Consider the following 22739-nt stretch of genomic DNA (forward strand, 5'->3'; position numbering starts at 1 on the left):
GAAATAGACATCCCTGTGCGAGGCCTTGCCCTTAGGTGCAGAGCATCACACAGACCTTTGGTTAATAGCTGTGTGACTTGCTCAGTCTCTTCAGCAATCTGGACCTCAGTTTACCAAGGTGGCTACCCAGAGGTCGCTGTTATGAATGTCAACAGTGAAGTGACTTCTAGGCAAGCCCCACCCCCCCACTGGAGGTTAGGTGCATAGTGGGTACATAAGAGATGAGCCAGCTAGCCAGGTACGTGGCTGGCTGTTTTGAGCTTTCACAATTGACATTATTACTACTTTCTTGTTTTTATGAGACACTCTCAAACTTAACACGTAGCTGAGGATGACGCTACCGTCTCTACCTCCTGGGTGGAAGGAATACAGGCATGGCTCCCCATGGCTCCCATATGATGCTGGTGATTGAGTACAGGGCCTTAGGCATGTTGGCAGGGCACTCTACCCAGTGAGCCACACCCTCAGCAAGTTATTACTCTTCAACAATTATCACTACCAACATTAAGGAGTGGTCCTGAACCCACCTCTCAGCAAGCTTCACCCTGAGTCTAAGCGTAACCCCTAAGGTGCAAGATGGGTCCTAGCAGCCCCACTTCAGGGTCCAACCTGCCATCATCAATACCCTCTTCCCCTCTCCTCTACTTCTTCCAGATCGTGATTGTGAACTTAGGACCTCACCTGCTAGGCAGGCACTCTGCCACTGAGATGGTTCCAGCCTTCGACCTGCCCTTTGAGCCTTTTTCTGGCTTGGTGGCCCTTCAGACCCCCAGCTGTGCAGTCATTAGCCTGCATAACATTGTCATATGTAAGATGAGAGACACTAGCAATGACATAGTTTCTAAGATCCTAAGGCCACGTGGTTGGTACTGAAGCCACCTAAAAAAAACATTTGGCTTGGGGGCCACAGTGACCTGAATCCATACCCTGGATAAATGCTTGTATTTACACAAAGCGATGAAGTACCAACTCATGCTACAATGAGAATGAACTCTGAAAACTTGCTAAGTGAAAGAAGCCATACATAAGAGACAAGTATTGTATATATCTCATTTATTGACATGCCCAGAATAGGCAAATCCATAAAGAATGATTTAGCGGATACCTGGGACTATAGAGAATTGAGAGAACTGGTGTGTGTTAGTCAGATTTGTGTGACTATGGTTCTGAGGCAGTCAAGTGATAAAGAGAAAAGGTTCGTTTATAGTTTGGAGGTTCAAGTTCAAGATCAGGGGTTGAATTGCTTATGGTCTCTATGGTGGTTTGAATAGAATGACCTCCCCCCAGGCTCATATATTTGAACACTTGGTCCCAAGTTGATAGAGCTGTTTGGGAAGGATTAGGAGGTGTGGTGCTGGAGGAGGGGCACCACTGGGGGGCAGGCTTTGAGGTGTCAAAAGACTTGTGAGTTTCCCAGTCTCTCTTTGCCTCGTGGTTGTGGGTCAAGAAGCCATCTCTCAGCCACTCCTTTGCTCTGTCACTATGGACTCTGACCCTCTCAAACCATAAGCCAAACCAAACGCTTTCTTTGATAAACTGCCTCAGTCATGGTGTTTGTCACAGCAACAGAAAAGTAACTCAGACAGTCTCTGATGAGGCAGTGAGGACCAGCGGGGAAGAAACGTGTTGGGCCGAGTTGTGATGTCATAAGCCAGCAAGCAGAGAGGAGAAGGGGATGGACACAGACAGGCAGACAGACTGATATGTGGGATCTCATAATCCCAATCCCAATCCCCAAATGACCCAACTCTCACCTACTAAAGTCCACAGCACTGTCCAGAACCACCACTCACTCCCGAGACCAAACCTTCACAAATGGACTTTTAGGGGACATTGTTTATCTGAACCATTGCAGGGAAGGATAGCCAGTGGGTAGGGGGCTTCTTTTTGAGGAGATAAAGTGCTCTGGGATTAGGTGATAGCGGATGGCCTGTGGCTATGTGGTGGTTTGAAAGAAAATGGCCCCCCAAAGGGAGTGGCACTATTAGGAGGTGAGGCCTTCTTGGAGTAAGCGTGGTCTTGTTGGAGGAAGTGTGTCACTGTGGGGGTGGGCTTTAAGGTTTCATATATGGTTAAGCCACATCCAGTGAAACAGTTCACTTCCTGTTGCCTTTGGGTCAAGATGTAGAATTCTCCAGCACCACGTCTGCCTACATGCCGCCATACTCAGAGCCGCCCTGCTCCCTGCCATGATAACAGACCACACCTCTGCAACTGTGAGCTGCCACCTCAATTAAGCGTTTCCTTTTAAGAGTTGCCGTGGTCATGGTGTGTTCACAGCAATAGAGACCCCAGCAGAGACAGACTGGGATACAGCCACTGAACTCCGTACTTTAACACGGTGAATATATTATGTCGAGTGGGTTGTGTGTCCATTAACAAAAGGAAAGGGGTGTAAATGGTAGTGCTGCTTCTAGCTGGGCGACACTGGGCAAGTTTCCTTCACTTCTCATGAAAATGTATGATTTTAGGAGTTTTTAGATAAGGTCTCACTGTGTTGCCCAGGCTGATCTCAAACTTCTGGGCTCAAAGATCCCCCTGCCTCAGCTTCCTGAGTAATTGGGATTATAGGTGTGTACCGCCATGCCCAGCACTCAGGTAAGTTTTAAACCTTCTGGTGCCTCCTGTCCTCTGTAGGATGGGGGTAAAAGTCACTGGCAGGCTGCAAGAAGTGGACAAAAACCCAAGTGTGAAATCGCCAAGGACACGCAGATGCCTCAGACGAAAGCAGGACACCTGGCTCCTGGTCACGCTTACGCCCCTCCCTGCTTCCTAGCTGCTCACTTGCTCCTCCAGCTGCGAAGGCTCAGCCTCTTGGTCTTTATACCATGGGTATGAAGGTTCTCCAGGGCATCCCGGGCTGTGGCCCAGGAGACTGGCTAAGGGGGCCAGCACACGGCTGGCTTACAGAGGACGTGGTACAAATCCTCCAGAGACCACAAGAACAAGGCAAGGGCTGACCCCAAGGTCTTATTAAGGTGGCAGAGGGACCACACTCAAGCCAGGGTGAAAACAAAACCTTTGTGGGGGTCATACATCAGTCAGCTCTCCATCCCTGAGGGAAGCACCACAGACACTCAATGTATAGATAAAAGGGTTATTCTGGCTCATAGTTCAAAAGCTCATGGCTCTGGGCTCACAGTGAGATAGAGCACAGCACAGCAGGAGTTACAACAGAACTGCTCCCCTTACAGTCAGCCCATGAGAGAGAAAGAGGAGGAGCCCGGGCTCCCAGGATCCCCAGTGACTCAAAGATGTCCCACCAGTCCTACCTCTTAAAGGTTCCACCACTTCCCCAAAGCAATAGGCTGGGGACCAGGGCTCAGTCACACAGGCATCAGGGGAATACTCCAGATCTAAACCATACCAGTGACTACGTGAGCGGGCACCGACCTGCTCAAAACTCAACGTCCAGTCTCCAAATCTGCCAGACGAGGAAATCCCACCCCACGAGCATCTCACCTCCTACTTAGAAGGGTCACCTGAGAAGAGGGAACCTCAGTTGGGGAACTACCTACACCACATTGGCCTACCAAAGTCTGTGGCACATTTTCTCCCAGCCCAGTGTGGGGGATCCCATTCCTAGGTCCTGGGCTGTGTAAGAAAGCCAGCTGAGCAAGCCATGAGAAGTAAGCCAGTCAGCAGTGCTGCTCCATGGTCTCTGCTAGTGTCTGTGTCCAGGCTGACTTCCTGCCCTGAGTTGCCTCAGTGATGGAGCCTGGCCTGGGAGTTGTAAGATGAAGGGAATTCTTTCTTTCTCCAGGTTGTTTGTGGCCAGTGTTTTATCACAGCAACAGAAAAGCAAACCAGGATGCTCCCCAGACTGGCTGGCCCCCTTGGCCCCACTTGTTTACCTCCTGGGGTACCAAGCAGACAGCAGACGCTGTTCTCCAAAGACACTGTTGCCATCTATGGAGGTCCCTGAGCAGGAGTGAAATGCCACCGAGGAGTGAGGCTCTTGTTCTTTCTGGAATTGTGTCACGTGCATTTTGCTTATTGTTTGTATTTCAAGACAAGGTCTCACAGCCCTGGCTGTCCTGAAACTCTTTGTTGACTAGGATGGCCTTGAACTCAGAGATTCTCCTGCTTCTCCCTCCCAAGTGCTGGGAATTAAAGGTGTGTGCCACCACTGGCCAGCTACTGAATATGATTTTTGCCATGGATTTCCATTCATATGCTCTCCCATTTTCCAGTCACATTTTTGAGAGTATGCAATTTTATCTGTATGCAAATGCACAAATATTCACACATACACACCCTACACACATTCTCACACCCCAAAAATAATAACAAAAAGAATTATAGGGGCTATGGATGTAGCCCATTTGGTAGAGGTCTTACCTAGCATCTGGGTTCCATATTCAGCACTGCATAAAACCAGGTGTGATGGTGCATGCTTGTCATCCCAGTACTTAAGGAGTGGAGGCAGGAGGATCAGTTCAAGGTCATCATCATCATCTTCATGTTGAGTTTGAGGACAGCCTGCCAGTAAAGCTGGGGACTGGTATACCAGGCTCTAATCCACATCTGATGACCCCGGTGGCCTTGTGCAGGCTACTGTTTTTGTTGACACTCACTGAGATGTACCTCCAGCCTCTGTGCAAGCATTTGGGGAGAGTAACAGGGCCTGCCCGCTGGGTTTGGGGCCACTTGGCTGGGGCTAGCTGAAAGATGAAGTGTGTGGGCGGGGTGGGGGTTCCATGCTTAGCAGAGGAGGCACACTCAATGATGGTGGCTGCTTGTTTGGGTGATATGAGACCATCCTGCTGCAGCTAGGAAAGACCTAAAGTATCCAAGCTCCACAAGGCCTGCCTGGCTGTAATAATCAATCACTCTCAGATGGGCTGGGGCTGTAGTTAAGGAGTGGACAGGCCCTTGTCTAGTATGCACACGGCCCCACAAAACTAATGACAACAAAAACAACCAAAATAAAGGAAGGGGCGGGTCCAGCGCTCATGTTCTGCCCATGATAGGGGACCCTGCTTGCCCCTTACCCACTCCTGTTTAGGCTAGCTTAGGCTAGCTCTGGGAGGGCTGCTGGAGCCTGGAGAAGCCAGGCCTCTCACAGGCACTGCAGAGTCCCCGGTACTGCACCAGGTCGAATCTCTGGAACCTCAGTGAGTGGCTGGCAGCTGTAAATCTCTCGGTGGGGACTGCAGAGGCTCATCCTGGCAGCCTGAGCAGGCTGACTCCCTCACTCTCCTGGCTCTGCAGGACACAGCTCCTTGATGAGGCCAGGGCAGGGTGCCCAGGTCCAGACGACTGCAGTGTTCTGGTACTGATCTCAAGGCCATCTGAGGGGCCCGCTTCCCATCTGCCTCCCCTGCGTCCCTTTCCATCGTGGCCTCTTTCTCCATCTAAAAATCAAGAATCCTATATCTGGATCATTCTTAAAATTTAGAAGAGGGCCATAGCCAGTGCCTTTAAAAATTGCTCACAGATGCACACAACACAGTATTTTATACAATTTACTGGTCACTTTGCCATGCACCTACCAGGTTAAGAGCTTCTGCATTTCAGCCGCGTGATGGTGGCACATGCCTTTAGTTCCAACACTCAGGAGGAAGAGGCAGGTAGATCTCTTGAGTTTGAAGCCAGCCAGCCTGGTCTACAGAGTGAGTTCCAGGATAGCCAGAGCTGTAACGCAGAGAAATCCTGTTTTGGAAACCCACCCTCGCCCCACTTGGGGGGGGGGGGAGGGAATCTGCATTTCAAGAGCTACTCTTTTTTGATTGGTTTGGGTTTTTGATTTCTGGGCCCCTAGGGCTTCAGCACACTAAGCAAATGGTCTATCATCTCCATACTCGAAGAGCTACTACTTTCTGCAAAAACAAATTGCAAAAATAGGATAAATAGAGCATGATTGATTAAAAAATTAAGTTTTTTTTTCTTTCTTCGAGACAGAGTTTCTTTGCACAGCCTTGGCTGTCCTGGAACTCACTCTATAGACCAGACTGGCTTCACACTCAAGAGATCTACCTGCCTCTTCCTCCTGAGTAGGCTAGCCTCTAAATCAGAGATCCACCTGCTTCTGCTTCCCATGTGCTGGGATTAAAGGAGTGCACCACCACTGCCCGGCTTAAAAACCTAAGTTTTACCATACCCTTGTACATGCAGAGGGAGGTCTGGAGCAGTCATATGATGAATGCTCCACGGCTTATCTCTGGAGAACAGAGCATCATGAGTTCTCATTGCATCTGGCAGATACTGCTGTCATGGGGTTTTTCTTTTAATGGGTACTTGTTTCTTTGGGGGATTCTTCTCCATTTAAAATACAACCCTAAATTGGGCATGGTAGCAAACACCAGTGCTCCCAGCACCCAGGAGACTGAAGCAGGAGGATTTTGAGGGTGAGGTCAGCTAGGGATACACAGCAAGTTCCAGACTACACTGGGAAATCCCATTTTCAAAGAAAGTAACATAAAAAGAAAAAAATTTTAAAGCGAAATAAAATGGAATGTCTGTATAATATTATTAGCACTTTCAAATTCTCTAGGCCATTGATCCTTTTGTGGAGCATACCGGAGCCAGTCAGCAAGGGACCGAGAATAACCATGAAGACTCAGGCCTTGGAAGTCTGACTCACAATTCATCAATAGCATGAAACCATGATTTGACACTTAACCCTGGGCTCCTAAAGGCAAGGTAATAAACCCAGGTAGGCCTCAGTTTATCCTCCAAAAGGGGTAAGTGGTAGTTCTTATACCTCAAAGAGTTACTTACTTTGGTAAAATGAAATAAAAATAGTTTTTATTTGCTAAAGAAAAGACTCAAATTTGGAGGAGGGAGAACGATCGGGAGCTCAAGGTCATGCCTGGGCTACATACTGAGTGTGGGGCTAACCTGGGCCATGTGAGACCCTACATCAAAAACCAAAGAAAGAGGGAAAAAAGGAAAGGGAGAGAGAGAGAGAGAGACTGACTTAAGGGCTCTGTCTGGGTCCCTGGAAGAGGTTGTAGGTTTCATTTGCTACAGGCAACCTTTCCCCAAAGCTAGATCTCAGAGTAGACCCCTAGAAGGTCTCCCCAAGGCCAGGAGCACAGAGGACAAATGTGGCTCATGGGATTTGGCCTGGACTGGCACCTGGCACCAGCTCAGCCATGGGCTATAAAAACCCAGACATCACCTCATTGCTGTCTCATGAAAAAAAAAAAGCATTTGCCTGCATCCCTTTCCAGAGGACGAACTCCTGCCAGTGTGCTGCCTGGGAGGAGTGGGGGGCAGGATGGGGGGCCTGCAGAGTTCTCCTCCTCTCGGGGGTCAGAGGGCAGGCCCAGGCATCACAGCAGCCCTGGACTTCCTCTTGATAACCGTGACAGCCCTACTCCCGGGCACTGTGTGGGTGCCGTCCACTCTTACCCCTGCCCTGCAATCCTGTAGCCCTGTGATGGAATTGTTGGTATCCCTGTCTCCTAAGAACCTGCTCCTTGATGCAGAGGGGCTTGCCTGGGTTCTGGCTACAGCCTGGATTTGCCATGCCACTAACTCCAGAACTGGAGATCTCAGCTTCCCAGGAGCCAAGAGGCCTCTGATGTGAGCTCAGCTCTCCTCTCTCCATATGTAGTCCAGGTGGGCCTTGAACTTGCTATCCTCCTGCCTCAGCCTTCTGAGTAGCCAACATTACACAGGACTGTCATATCCACCCTGCTAGTCAAATTCTCCTTCAAATTCCACGGGGAATTCTGGTCTGAATTCAGATCTGAACCCCACTCCTGAATACTTTGGTATTCCTTTCAGAGGTGTTTGGTTGCTCAATTGGTTAATGGTGGCAACTGTTCTACCATTTGGTCAATCTCAGACCCACTGCCTGGCCTTTCTCTGCATGCTCAGCCTCCTGAGAGCTCACCTCTGCAAACCTCATTTCCCAAGCTCCTTTGCCAACCAGCTCTGGTGAGGTCCAGCCAAGGGAAACACTGAGAGGCTTGCACTGACTTGGATGTGTAGGGACTAGGATTCCCTACACACACACACACACACACACACACACACACACACACACACACACACACACGACATGCTCCCTATCTAACTCCCACTGGGCTGGGCCTTTTCAATTCCCCTACTGATCTCCCTAAAGGGCTCTTTTCCTCACAAAGCAATTACTTCAAATCCCTTCCCTCACACACACACACACACACACACACACACACACACACACACACACACACACGTTTTAAAAATTGGTGTAAAACAGCTGGGCGTGGGGCTCATTTTGCATCACAGACCCTCTCAGGCTGGAGCTGTAGCCTAGCTGGTGCTTGCACAGTATGCATGAAGCCCTGGGTCAATCCCCAGAACCGCATAAACCAGGCATGGAGGTGGAGACAGGAGAATCGAAAGCTCAGGGCTACCCTTGGCTACATGTTGTCTCTAAATAAATAAATAAGATATGGCATCTTCATTAGTTTTTGAGTTCTCTGAGGCATCACACACATTCACAGGCCTCATGCTGTACCCCCAATCATCACTGCCAATTTCCCAAATCCTGTGAGCTGCTTGGTTGTGACTTCTACTTACAGTTGGCAAATACCTGCTCAGGCATTCCCTTCCCTGACCACCCCAAATCCCACGGGGTTAACGTGAGAGGAGAGATCAAGCCCATTTCACTGGGGTGAAAATTGAGGCTCAGGCAGGCCCAAAGCTCTTGAATAGTTAAGGAAGAAGCAGACCTAGAAACCTGACTCCCGACCTGCGCTGCTGTGTCTGTAACCCCCACTTTCTGTTAGCCCTCCCTCTTCTCCATACCTGTGCACACACCCACTGCTGCCCCCTCTCCAGGTGCCAGTGAATTGCCCTCATTTGATTCCTCCAGTTGCGTGTCACCTGCTGGGAGGGGGAGGGGTGGGTGCTCTGGTCTCTGCTGGCCACATACCTAAGGACACCAGGCAAAAGCATAACAATGACAAATCCTGTTGATGAAGGCTCGGTTCCAGTCTGTGGGAAAGAACCTGAGTTCTCTCTCTCTCTCTCTCTCTCTCTCTCTCTCTCTCTCTCTCTCTCCCTCCCTCCCTCCCTCCCTCCCTCCCTCCCTCCCTCCCTCCCTCCCTGGGTTTCTTGAGACAGGGTTTCTCTATATAACATCCCTGGCTCCCCTGGAACTCACTCTGTAGACCAAGCTGGCCTCTAACTCACAGGGATTCCTTCTGCTTCTGCCTCCCAAATTCAGGAATTAAAGGTGTGCGCCACCACTGCCCAGCCTAGAACCCGAGTTCTAAGCACTGGTTCCAAGGCCTTGATGCCTCCAGGAATCAGACACACACTGGGCAATGGAAAAGCCCCACATCTCTATAATTAAAACCACTCAGTCTTCTCTTACAAAGTGCTTCCTCTAGTCCTCTGAGAGTGGAGAATCCTAGGGAGACTCATCCACTGGGGTGGGGTGACCTAGCTGAAGGGTGACCCCCTAGAACCTGATGAAGCCTTTAGCACAGCAGTGACCAGGACAGTGAGCCAGAGTGTGGCACCAGCAGAGAGCTGGCCGGGAAGCTGGCCACTGGGGAGGCAAAGCAGCCGCAGGAGGAGGAGCCCGGAGCCCAGGGTGTGAGTACCAAGGACGGCAGTGGCCCCCACCACTGCCAGGGCATGGTGGGCACACAGTGTAAGCCATGAACAGCCTAGGGTGGAAGGCATGTCACAGGCTCCAATAAACACACATTGGATGTGTCTGGGAGTGTAAAAACCTGTTTAGAACGATTTCATCCTGGTTGCTTTTCAAGGAGGGCTTGGGTAGCCGGAAATGGGTGACTCGACATTTCCTATCAGTCTCCTTGTCCAGTCAGGCTAAGTACAAGGGTACTGAGGGGAAGATCAGGGCTCCAGGCTGCTGGAAGAGCCAAACACACCGACAAACGCTTTGAACAAGAGAGATGAGTGCTGAGCAGGAGAAACAGTCTTCCCTTGAGAGAGCACAGCAATTGGTTGGCTAGGATCAAATGGTCATCCCTGAAGACCTACAAACAAGTAACTGACTGAGCAGATTGTATTTATGTGTATAGGAAAATACAGTTGTGTTCATACACACTTATGTGACAACAGAGAAAAAGGGAAATCACATCATAATCTCCAAAAAAATTTTAAGGGGGCTGGAGAGATGGCTCAGCGGTTAAGAGCACTGGCTGCTCTTCCAGAGGTTCTGAATTCAATTCCCAGCACCCACATGGTGGCTCCCAACCATCTGTAATGAGATCTAGTGTCCTCTTCTGACCTGCAAGCATACATGTAGGCAGAACTCTGTATACATAATAAATAAATAAATCTTTAAAAAAGTTTTAAAAAGAGAGGACAGTGTTAGACCGATCATGGCAGAGGAGAAATGAGAGGGGAGGCTCACTCATCCCATCAGGGAAAATAAGAAAAGTTCTCATTGTTTTGAGAACAGACAGGGGCTCACCTGTATTTCTGGCTGTCCTGGAACTTACTGTGTAGGCCAGGCTGGCCTTGAACACATAGAACCTGTGTCCTGTGAACCTTGAACCTGCCTCTGCTTCCTGAGTGCTAGGATTAAAGGCATATCTCTCCATGCAGTTTTTTATTTTATTTTATTATTTTTTTGGAGACAGGTTCTCACGTAGCTCAGGTAGGTCTTGAACTCCTGACTGGCATTACAGACATGTGCCATTATGCCTGGCTTACAGTGGAGTCTGGATGAGCAGTGAGTGAATGAGAGGGGCCCGGAATGGGCAAGGGTATAAAACGGCAAGAACAATAGTCAGAAATATGAAATCCAACAGATTATTTCAGAACTAGTAGGAAGGAAGCTGGCATTGAGAACACTGGGAAGCTGAAGAACAGCCTCGTTTACCGGAACTATGGGCTTCAGATCCCGGTTAAACCAGAGCCAGCTGAGTAACCTCTCTGCTAAATGAGCCATAGTGTCATCGTTCTGAGAGCAAGTGACTGCAGGAAGATTCTGTAGGACCGCCCTCCCCAGGAGCACAACAGCCATCGAAGAACAGACTGTCAAGCTCTTGGCGGTCCCGTGCCCTCCTCACAGACCCCCAGTGTTGGGACCCACTCCGATGTCCCTCTTCCCTCCCGCCATGGAGCTCGGGTCATCTAGAACACGTGGAGATACCACCACCTAAGTGCTGTGTCGCCACCTCCTCAACCACCACTAACACCCACAATCCACCTCCCTGCTGCTGCCTGGGATGTTAGGCCTGAGGCCTGTGATTGAGGCTCAAGGATGCTGGGCTGGGCCTTGAGGGAGCAGGAGACCCATGTTTATGGACACCCACTAGTGCTGAGCCCAGCTCAGGGGTCCTACTTTAATAGCTCAGGTTGACTCTTTTTCTGGATGAGAAGGCCAGGGGTCAGAGGTCGGAAGAACTAAGGAAGCCAGGAGTCCTGCCTGATGCCACAGGGTTCCAAGGCTGGGTAGGCATCTCCTCCTCCACTACTGTATACCTCTCTCTAGTCAGCTCCTGTTTGCCTGGTTATCATGGTCCCCATGCAGACACATAAACAATTCCAAGGACTCATGGGTAGGAAGACATGGAGGGGAATCAGAAGTATGGATATCAGTAGATAGCCAGCTTCCCAATTACTTACCATGGATAAATGGAGAAACTGAGGCACAGAGCCCGCCCCCCCCAACACTGGAAGACACCCAGTCCAACTTATGGGACAATCTGCCCTAACATCCTGGAATCCTGCTGGGCGCCCCAGGCTGTGGTCTGGAACAACTTGACTGTCTGCACACAGAGACCTAACAGAACTCTCCAAAAGGATTAGTTTGCCAGGAGTTTTCCTGGAGAGCGCCCAGACAGAGCCATAGATCAGGCTCTGCAGCTACTGGCGCAATGCAGGGAGCAGGCCCAGGGCCCAGCAGATCCCCCACGGTGGCCCTGGCTCTGCAGAAGGAGGGACTTGCAAAGTGATGCTGGCTCAGCTGGCTCCAGCTCAGTGACAGCTGGAGCCCAGAGTGGCCCCTGGGTGCTGCCTGGTGATCTGCCCTGCAGCGAGGCGGAAGAGGGGGCAGGAGGCAGGCCCCAGGCTCTGACTTCCGCAGCTGGCCCTGGAAGGACACCAGAAGCAGGCTGGGGCATCTGGCTAGGAAGGGCCAGGTAGAGGAGGTCAAAGGGAAGGTGACAATCCAGGGCTAGACCCTGTGACATAACTCACTGACAAGGTAGCTGGGATGGCGTCATAAAAGGCCCTCTGTGGATGCCCATCACTTTGTGACAGCAGTTGAGAATACTGTTCTGGTGCAGAGCAGGGGCAGGGAATATAGGCACTGAAGTACAGACACTGCCAGTCACCGCGGTCCCCAGCACAACCTGACAAGGGGCTTCTGGTCAACCCCATTTACAGAAAGGTAACTAAGGTCTGAGTAAGGCAGTGATGGTCTGCAGCGCTGTGGTAAGGTGCCTCCATCCCAGTACCTGGGGAACTTGCCACACTCCTCATCCGAGTTCCAAGCACCGACAGGGAAGATAAGCCCTAGGGAGTTCCTGTTCTGTTTCATGCATGGTGCCTTGAATGACATTGGCCCCCAGAAAACAGTTACAAAGGATGAAGGGAGACGCCCCGGGGCAAGGAGGAACGCCAACCCCTAGCCAACCCATGGTGTGATCTAGCCAGCACCTGGAAAGGCCCTCCATTCCCACTTGAGAGAAAGCCCAGGGAGGCCATACACCATGCTTGCCCCTCCCTCCCCTTCCCCTGCAGCTGAGAGCAGGCCAGGCCCCTCCCCTCCTCTCAGCCTTCTCCAGAGGAGGGAGGACAATCTATGTAACACTGGAGTAATGAACATTTAGGGTACATTCATGATGCACCAGACATGCAGCTTCTCATCTAATTCTCCAAGCAATCAGCATTTATTGTACAGTGAGGAGTGTCATACTTTTCCATTCAAGTACAGCATGTACTTGGACCATACTCAGCCTCCATACTCTCTTCTCCCAACTCTGAGTCTTCTTCCTTCCCCATTTTCCTTCTGTTTCCACATTATATATAAATGACCTTATACATCTACATAAAGTCTAGGACCCGGGGTTGGATTGATGTCCCAGGGTAAGAGTTCATACTGTTCTTCCAGAGGACCTGAGTTCGTTTTCCAGAACCCACATCAGGTAGTTCAATGGCCTCTAACTCCAGCTCCAGGACAAATGATTTCTCCGGCCTCTGGTTATCTGTACTCATGTGCACATACCAACTCTCTCTCAATCTCTCTCCCTCTCCCTCCCTCCCTTCCTATCTCCCTCCTGCTTGTGGATTCAGATGAGTGATCTCAGCTATTCCCTGCCTCCACTTTGCTCTGCCATCACGGACTCTAACCCTCCGAAACCATATGCCCAATCAAATTCTTTTCTAAGTTGCCTTGGTCATGGTGTTTCTTCACAGCGATACAACAGTGACCAAGACAGTGTGTGTGGCCCATTTTCTTTTCTTATACTCTTGCTGGGGACATAAACATCAAGGCTGATTCTATAACCCAGCTGTTGTGAATAGTGTAACAAAAACATGGATGTGCAAGTGTCTCTGTGATGTGTTAAGGGTCTGTCAGGTAGCAGGGCATGGTGGCGCACACCTTTAATCCCAGTACTTCAAGAGGGAGAGGCAGGGAGATCTCTCAGTTTGTGGTGCCCTAATCTACAAAGCAAGTTTCAGGAGAGCCAGGGCTACACAGAGAAACCCTTCCTTCAAAAACTAAAAAGGGGGAAAAAAGCAAACCTGAACTAAATTTGTTTTATCAGTCCCTAGCACTTGTGTCAGAGGCCTGGCGTGATGGTGTATACCTATATTTCTAACCCTGCGGAGGGGAAGGTGGGAAGATCCCTGGGGCCTATTGGCCAGCTAGCTGAATCAGCAAACTCCAGGTTCAGTGAGACCCTGTTTCAGTAAATAATGCAACAAGTGACTAAGAAAGACACTTAACATTGACCACTGGCCTCCACAGCCATACACACACACACACACACACACACACACACACACACACACACACACACACACACACACGAGAGCCCCAATTCTGGATCTTCCACAGCAGGACCCCACCTCTTCTTCTTCTCTCTGACACCATCATAATGACCCAGAGGGAGGGGCTAGACAGTGCAAAGTCCCAGGAACTCCTCCAGGGCCCAGACAACATGGACACCCCTACCCACTACCAGTTTTGTTTACTGAGAGTTTTCTCCCCAAATCCCAGTGACACCAATGCTTCCCACTGGATCCATAATTTCTCCACTTGACAAAGGCAGAAACTGACATCCGGAAAGGAGAAGTTGCCTAGGGTACCTAGCCAGAAGTGGTAGTGCTGGCACCCAGCTTTGGGTTAGTCCGACTTCAGAGGGAGGCTCTAGATCACATGGGGAACAAGCATTACAGTCACTGCAGACATTTGGATCTGCTGAGTAAGGTAGCAAGCTCATTAGAAATTCTCAGGCCTGGGGAAAGAGCTTGGATATCTGTGTGAGTTCCAGGGGTCATGCCCAGCAGCGTGGTGGGGAGACAGAGAATAGGAGGAGGAGGAGGGGGAGGAGGAGGAGGAGAAGGAGCAGGTGGAAGAAAAGAGAAGGGAGAGGAGAGGAGAGGAGAGGGAGGAGGAAAGAAAAATACTCGGAGGATGTAGTTTGCTGAATCTCAGGTTGTCTTATCATCCACAAAGTATTCAAGATGGAAGGCTGGCTGGGGTGTAGCTTAGTGGTAAGATACTTGTCTAGTGTGTATGAGGCCTTACATCCCATCCTTAGCCCCAGGTGTACACACACACACACACACACACACACACACACACACACACACACACACGATGTGTGGAGAATGGTGGTACAAGTCTGTAATCCCAGCACTGATGTCTAAGGGTTTCTATAGCTGTGACCAAACACCTTGACCATAAACAACTTGGAATTCATTTCAGCTAAATCTCAGCAGATCCTCCATTGCTGAAGGAATTCAGGGCCAGAACCTGGAGGCAGGAGCTGATGCAGAGGCCACGGAAGGATGCTGCTTACTGGCTTGCCCCCCATGGCTTGCTTAGCCTGCTTTCTTATAGAACCCAGGACCACCAACCGAGGTGGCACCACCCACAATGGGCTGGGCCCTCCCACATCAATCACTAGTTAAGAAAATACACTACAACCTTGCTCACAGGACAATCTTGTGGGATCATTTCAGCTGGGATACTCCATATTCACCAATGCCCACCCATGCCCAAATCCTGGACCCTTAGATGCACGAACCACTTCCTGATCCCACAGGCTCACAGACTGGGAAGGACCAGATGTAGGCACCAGTGACTCCAGTACATGCCTAGGTCCTAGGATACACACTTAGGAAATGAGCAAGACACACAGCACCAGGGAGGAAGGCATCCTGGGAGAAGGCAAGCTCCCGATTGGGACAGGGGTCTTCCAGAGCCAGGCTGTGAAATTTCCAATTCTAGTTCTATAATTGGCAGGTGCTATTCTTTCAATGCTAAGGATAGGACTTAGGACCTCATGGGTGCTAGAAAGCACTCTCCCACCGGGCTACACTCCCAGCCCGTGCTGGAAAGTGGCTTAACCCTTTTCCAACCCCAGTTAGCATCAAAGCTTCACAAGGTAACGTGGCCTGTGAGACATGACAGCATGGTTGTTTATGGGGTCTGGATGGGTGGCTAAGACCAGACACAAAGGAACTTCTGCTTTAGGGACACTGGGTTAGAAAGGACATCCCTAGGACTGCTTCGGAGATTCTGATCTGGATGATCTGAAGGAGCCTGGGACTCAGCATAACAAATGGTACTGAATGAAGGAGCTGGGACTCAGCATAACAGTACTGAATGAAGGAGCTGGGACTCAGCATAACAGTACTGAATGAAGGAGCTGGGACTCAGTATAACAGTACTGAATGAAGGAGCTGGGACTCAGTATCAACACAGTACTGAAGCGGGAGAGTGTGCATGTGTGTGTGTGTGTGTATATGACTGTTTGGGTGGGGGGGGGCATGTGTGGTCAGGGCTGAGGCAGAGACTGTAGACGCTTCCCTGGCACGTCTTCCATGTTGGCATCTTTTGCCTTTGGGCAAGAGCCACACTGCCGTCAGGCTGTCCATGTCCTCACGCAGCCCGTCTGCAGGGTGGCAAGGCAGAGTGCTGACCCAGAAGGACGAGCTTCATACCCACCCAGCCTGGAGCTGCAGGGTCTTGGTATTTATTTATTTGTAGGAGACAGGGCCTAATGTATCCAAGGCCATCTTCAAACTTGTGACCTGAGGATGACCTTGAACTTCTGATCCTCCTGCCTCTGTCTCCCAAGAGCTGAGACTGCAGACATGCCCACCATGCCCAGCTGATGTGGTTCAGGGGACCATCTGAGTTGCATCTCTAGCCCCCACAGGCCTCATTCAAAGCCAGGCCTTGCCTCGTTGACCTGTCAAACTTGACCACCAGGAATGAAATCTTATTTGTTAGTCTGGTTTTGCTTTATTTTGTTTTCAAGACAGCGTCTCACTATGTAGCTCTGGCTGTCCTGGAACTCACTATGTAGACCAGGCTGGTCTCTCGGCCTCCCAAGTGCTGGGATTAAAGGTGTGAACCACTATGCCCAGCCAGGAATGAACTTTTAAACCAAACGTTAATTATTTCAAGTTCCAACAACTCCCTCTAAACTCTGGCGTTGACTGTTCTGGACTGTGGACTTACGTCCTCCTCCTCTGACACTGAAGCATCCGTGTGGTGTGGCCACCACCTCTCCAGCCCCTCTCCCTACAACCCTGGCAGGCCCGATGTTCCTCTCCTCCTGAGTGTCCCACTCTGTAGGAGGATGACCCTGCACACCCGGCAGAGCTGCCTCGGGTACCACTTGTCAGCAACCGGAACAAGCCGGCCGCTGCTCACATGCTGAAGGGGCTGGACTGCTTCCTTGATGACTCAGATTGACACCGTGAAAATCAATCATCCCCCTCATCATCACTTCTGACTTAGGCCTCTCCGGGCCTGGGCATATCAGCAAGCTGAGCTCATCATCACTCTGACTTCCTGACTATGCCGTCTGGGAAGTTGCCCTCTCCCGTGCCTCCCAAGACAACCTAGAAAAGATAAAAACCTAAAAGCAGGAAGTCCAAAGCCATTGCTCAATTCTCCCTGCTTGCAGCAAGGTGCCAGCCTGAACCACAGAGCCAAGCCTCCAGGCAGCTGCAATGAACTGGAGAGGTGCTGGCTCCACTTGGCCTTCCTGGGAAAGCGATGTGTGACGGCAGTCTCCCAGCTGAGCCTGCCTGCCGCACAGCCCAGAACCTGGACTTGAATCCCACTTTGCACCGCATTCTAGCTGTGGGATTTGGGGCACGTTACTCGGCCTCTCAGAGCGTAAGTAGGTATAGTAACAGAATTTACTTCATAGGGTTGCAGGTACGAAAGGACAGGCGTGAGAGGCTCCGGCTGGGGTTGTGGCACTGGTCTACAATCCCAGAACTTGGTGGCAGAGACCAGACAGAGAACAAGTTTGAGACCAGCCTAGGCTACATAGAAAGTTCAAGGCCAGCCTAAGCTATGCAGTAAGATCTTGCTTTAAAACAAGAGAGGCTCCGAGGTTAAGAGCATTGGCTGCCCTTCTAGAGGACCCAGGTTCAATTCCTAGCACCCACGTGGGCAGCTCACAACCACCTTCAATCCAGTCCCAGGAGATCTTCCATCCTCTTCTGATCTCCACAAGCACCAGGCACACACAGTGCACACACACACACACACACACACACACACACACACACACACAGAAAACATGCAGACACATAAAATAATAAAAATTAATAAAAATAAATAAAGCCAAGAGCTGGGGGTAGAGCTCAGAGGCAGAGCACTGGCTAGCTAGCATGAACAAGGCCTGTGTTTGACTCAGCATAAATATAGAAATAAATAAATATCATCTCCCTTTCCACAGACACAAGCTTCACGGGAGCCGCTCCTCAGCCTCTTGCTGTAGGTAAGGAGAGTTCTAAGAGCCGCAAAGGACCTGTGATGAGCAAGCCCCACTGACTCATTAGATAAAGGTCCCCCAGGACAGACAAACTAACTCTTTCTTTCCCCATCTCAGAAGCCATAGTCAGCAAGCCACACGACCAGAAGAGTTCAGAACAGGTGTTGGAGCTGGTGGGGACGGGGTGAGCCAGACCTGTGGACCCACCCTCCAGCACCCAGCCTCTCCACCGGGTCCCAGGGCATCAGCTGTGTGGGCGGGATCAGCTACGTGGGCGGGATCAGCTGTGTGGGCCGGATCAGCTGTGTGGGCGGGATCAGCTGTGCGGGGCCGGATCAGCTGTGTGGGCCGGATCAGCTGTGTGGGCTGGATCAGCTGTGTGGGCCGGATCAGCTGTGTGGACTGGATCAGCTGTGTGGCCTGGATGCAGGGCTAAGGAAGGCTTCATCAGCGCTAGGCAGTCCCAAGGTGGAAGGCCGTGGGTGGAGCCACGCAGGGAAGGTGCCAAGCTGCACACTTCTGTCTTGGCCGCTGGGGCGGGAGGCTGCCTCCTCTTTACTACGAATCAGATTGCAGTCAGGCAAAGAGAGGACACGTCTTAGAGAGGAGAGGTGGGGGGGGGGCAGGAGGACCGGAGGCTGAGGAGGAAGGAGGGGACAGAAGAGGAGGGGAGGGGAGACAGGGGAGGGGGGAAGTGAAGGAGGGGGAGGGGACGGAGCAGAGAAAGGCAGGGGCAGGGACAGAGTCAAAGGATGCAGGGTTTTTATGACCACTGAAGAGAAAGAAGCAAACAAACAAGCCGATTTCAGACACAGAATTGCTGAGCCAGAAAAGGAAGTCTACGGGTGGCAGAGTGGGCAGCGCCTGAGCCTCGGCCAAGGTGACCGCACGGCCAAGGTGAACACACGGCCAAGGTGACCGCACGGCCAAGGTGACCGCACGGCCAAGGTGAACACACGGCCAAGGTGACCGCACGGCCAAGGTGACCGCACGGCCAAGGTGACCGCACGGCCAAGGTGAACGCACGGCCAAGGTGAACGCACGGCCAAGGTGACCGCACGGCCAAGGTGAACACACAGCCAAGGTGAACACACGGCCAAGGTGAGCACACACACACCAATGGTGAACACACACACAGCAAAGGTGAACACACACACAGCAATGGTGAACACACACAGCAAAGGTGAACACACACACAGCAAAGGTAAACACACACACAGCAATGGTGAACACACACACAGCAAAGGTGAACACACACACAGCAATGGTGAACACACACACAGCAAAGGTAAACACACACACAGCAATGGTGAACACACACAGCAAAGGTGAACACACACACAGCAAAGGTGAACACACACACAGCAAAGGTGAACACACACACAGCAATGGTGAACACACACACAGCAAAGGTGAACACACACACAGCAATGGTGAACACACACACAGCAAAGGTGAACACACACACAGCAATGGTGAACACACACACAGCAAAGGTGAACACACACACAGCAATGGTGACCACACACACAGCAATGGTGAACACACAGAGACTGATGTGCAAGGCTCATCTTGGCTCCCAGTTTTGGAGGTTCTAGTCCAGCCAGGGTCAGTTGAGCCCACTGCTTTGGAGCTCTGCGGGAAGGCAGCGTGATGGAGTGAAAACCTCACTCCGAGACCAGGAAGAAGAAGCCATAAGAAGCCAGGCAGGGTGGTGCACACCTGTAAGCCGAACTCTTAAGCAGGAGCTTCAAGAGTTTAAAGACAGTCTGGGTTGCAAAATTAAGACTTTATCTCAAAACTAACAAAAACGACTATAATACCAGCACTCAGGAGGCTGAGATAAGAGGATCAAGAGTTCAAGGCCAGTCTGGGCTACAAAGTGATGCCCTGCCTCAGTGAACCAATAAAAATGCCTGTAATACCAACATTCAGAAGCTGGGACAGGCAGACAGACTTTAAAGTCAGCCTAGACTATATGGCAATACCTTGTCAAAAAAGAAAAAGAGAGGCTAGGTCCTGGCTAGGTTTATGTCAACTTGACACAGCTGGAGTCATCTAAAAGGAGAGAACCTCAACTGAGAAGATGCCTCCCTAAGATCCTGCTGTAAGGCATTTTCTTAATTAGTGATTGATGGGGAGGGTCCAGCCCACTGTGAGTGGTGCCACCCCAGGCTAGCAGTCCTGGGTTCTATAAAAAAGCAGGCTGAAGCCGAGTGGTGGTGGTACACGCCTTTAATTCCAGCACTTGGGAGGCAGAGCCAGGCAGATCTCTGTGAGTTCAAGGCCAGCCTGGTCTAGAGAGAGAGATCTGGGACAGGCACAAAGCTACACAGAAAAACCCTGTCTTGAAAACCCTGGGGGGGGGCGGGGGGGAAGCAAGCCATGAAGAACAAGCCAGTAAGCAGTTCCCCTCCATGGCCTCTGCATCAGCTCCTGCCTCCAGCATCCTGTCCTGACTTCCTTCAGTGATGGACTACAATGTGGAAGTGTAAGCTGAAATAAACCCTTTCCTCCTCAACTTGCTTTTTGGTCATGGTGTTTCATCACAGCAATAGAAACTCTCACTAACACAGAGAGACAGGGGGAGGAAGGAAGAGGAGGAGGAAGAGGAAGAAAGGAGGGGAGGTAGGGAGGGAGGAGGAAAGGGAAGATGGGAGGATGAGGAGAGGAAGGAGAACCTGGACTCACCCTCCTTTAGGAACATGCACATAGTTTCTGAAGACCTCTGAGCAGGACTTCATTGCTTAAAATTTTCATCATCTTCCAGTGGCAACTTCCTGGGAAGTAACCCTCTAACATGGAATATTCAGGATCCAAGTCATAACTGGAATCACCTTAAAGCTACCCTTGAACATTCTAAGCTGAGATCTGGGAAGGATTGAGAACTGTCTCAAGGAGACACCTGGGAAGGTGGGCTTATGGGATTCAGTGACATCATCATCTAATGTGTGCCTATCATACACAATAGAGGCTTAATAAGCAATTAATGGACGGGTGGATGGAAGACTATGTTGTCTTATTTGCTGCTAAATGTTAAGAATGCAGGAAGGAAGGCAAAAAGTAACTTCAACCACAAGGTCTTAGAAGGGAATCATTCTTAGTTCTTGCTGAATCACGTTTTTCTAGAGAACTGATAGAATTCATCCATCCATCCATCATCCATCCATCCATCCACTCACAATGACAGATTGGTAAGGATACTGCCAGAGATTAGCACTGGGGACCACAGAACCCAGGACCCAGGACAGATTGGTAAGGACACTGCAGGGATTAGCACTGGGGACCACAGAACCCAGGACACAGGACAGATTGGTAAGGACATTGCAGGGATTAGCACTGGGGATCACAGAACCCAGGACACAGGACAGATTGGTAAGGATGATGCAGGGATTAGCACTGGGGACCACAGAAACCAGGACCCAGGACAGATTGGTAAGGATGATGCAGGGATTAGCACTGGGGACCACAGAACACAGGACCCAGGACAGATTGGTAAGGATGCTTCAGGGATTAGCACTGGGGACCACAGAAACCAGGACCCAGGACAGATTGGTAAGGACACTGCAGGGATTAGCACTGGGGACCACAGGACCCAGGACAGATTGGTAAGGATGCTGCAGGAATTAGCACTGGGGACTGCAGGACCCAGGAGGGGATGATGACCTAAGCAAAGGGTGATGGAGGCCACAGACAGCTTTCTGAAGGACTGACCAGGGTTCCAGCATTAATACCCATTTTATAGACACAAAAGTCACACCTGGTGCCTCTTAGAATCCATATGTTACCTGCAATCTGACGGTCACCCCTTCACCCCACATTCCCTTCATTCCTTTTCGCTATCAACTGCTTATCAGATGTCCTACACCCAAGAAAAGCATGCGCATTCTGCAGCCAGCTGAAGAGACTCAAAGGAACAAAGATCTAATGGCAGAATTCAAGCAGGATGAAAAATGAATGGAGAGCAGTCTGGATGCCAGGGGGTCCCTCCCCAGGCCCCCTCCCCACGACATTTTCCGGTGCCTCCGACAAGCCACTGCCCTCAGCCTTCCTGCCCCTGCCGACAGCGGTGTGGCTGGACCTTTAAATCGGGAAACTGCTTCATCATGTTCTGCTTCGCCATGAGAAACTAGAAACTCCCTCCCCCTCCTCCCCAGTGCACTCTCCTTCCAGCACAACGTGGTTAAAGGGACAGTGCCATCTCTTCCCCAGCTCTGAGGGTCAGGCTGCAGCCAGGGGCTGGGGACAAATGAGAGCGCAGGGAAAGAGGGGCAGGCGGGGGTCTTTTTTTGGTCAGTCTGTCAGTTTCTGTCTCGAGGATCCCGCTAGAAAGAGAACCACAGTAACCTGGGGTGCGGTGGGACTTGAGGTAATTTCCTGGGAGAAGTTCTGATCTGAGGTTGTCTGCACCGGTTCCCGGCGCTTGTCAGCAGCAGGCATAGTCCGTGTCTGCTCCCGGCAGAGGAGGTTGACAGGGAGAGCTTTATAGAAAGCCATGAACTGGACAGGACATGCAGGGGTGGGTCACTCACATGCAAGGGTAGGTCACTTTGAGACCTACCTGCCGTCTGACTCATCCACCCCTCCCCAGTTCCCATTGGGCACAGCACAGGGGTGAAGTTTGGAAGAGCTTCAAACCTGCCCACTCTGTAAGACCTAGATCAACCCTGCCCAGTCATCTCTGTCCCTGGTGCTGAAGCGATAGCGGCCGGAAGTCTCCGCTAACACCGCATTTGACAGGAAAACCAAACCCATAGAACAAAGCAAGGCCGCCAAGTCTGAGCCCCTCCGCGGCCCTTTTACCTGAATCCTCTGTGGGGCTCATGAGGGTGGTGGACT

This window comes from Peromyscus leucopus, chromosome 7 (assembly GCF_004664715.2).
Source record: "Peromyscus leucopus breed LL Stock chromosome 7, UCI_PerLeu_2.1, whole genome shotgun sequence".
Classification (NCBI taxonomy): Eukaryota; Metazoa; Chordata; class Mammalia; order Rodentia; family Cricetidae; genus Peromyscus; species Peromyscus leucopus.